Genomic DNA, 233 nt, shown 5'->3' on the forward strand with positions numbered 1-233 from the left:
GATACGAAACGTCGTTACAAAAATCAGGCTATAATTTCTATAGACTATCCGTAGAGATATCCTTAACAGGAGATTTATTCACTCCAATAAATCGTGGAATTTAAGTGGAGGATGATACTTAACAGTTGATTAGATTTTGTTCAATCAAATGTGGGTGGGTTCTATATAGGGCTTTCCTATAAGATGTTATCCACCCCTGATTGGAACTCTCCCGTATGACATGTACGCATGCT

Source organism: Octopus bimaculoides, chromosome 30 (genome assembly GCF_001194135.2).
Source record: "Octopus bimaculoides isolate UCB-OBI-ISO-001 chromosome 30, ASM119413v2, whole genome shotgun sequence".
Taxonomy (NCBI): Eukaryota; Metazoa; Mollusca; class Cephalopoda; order Octopoda; family Octopodidae; genus Octopus; species Octopus bimaculoides.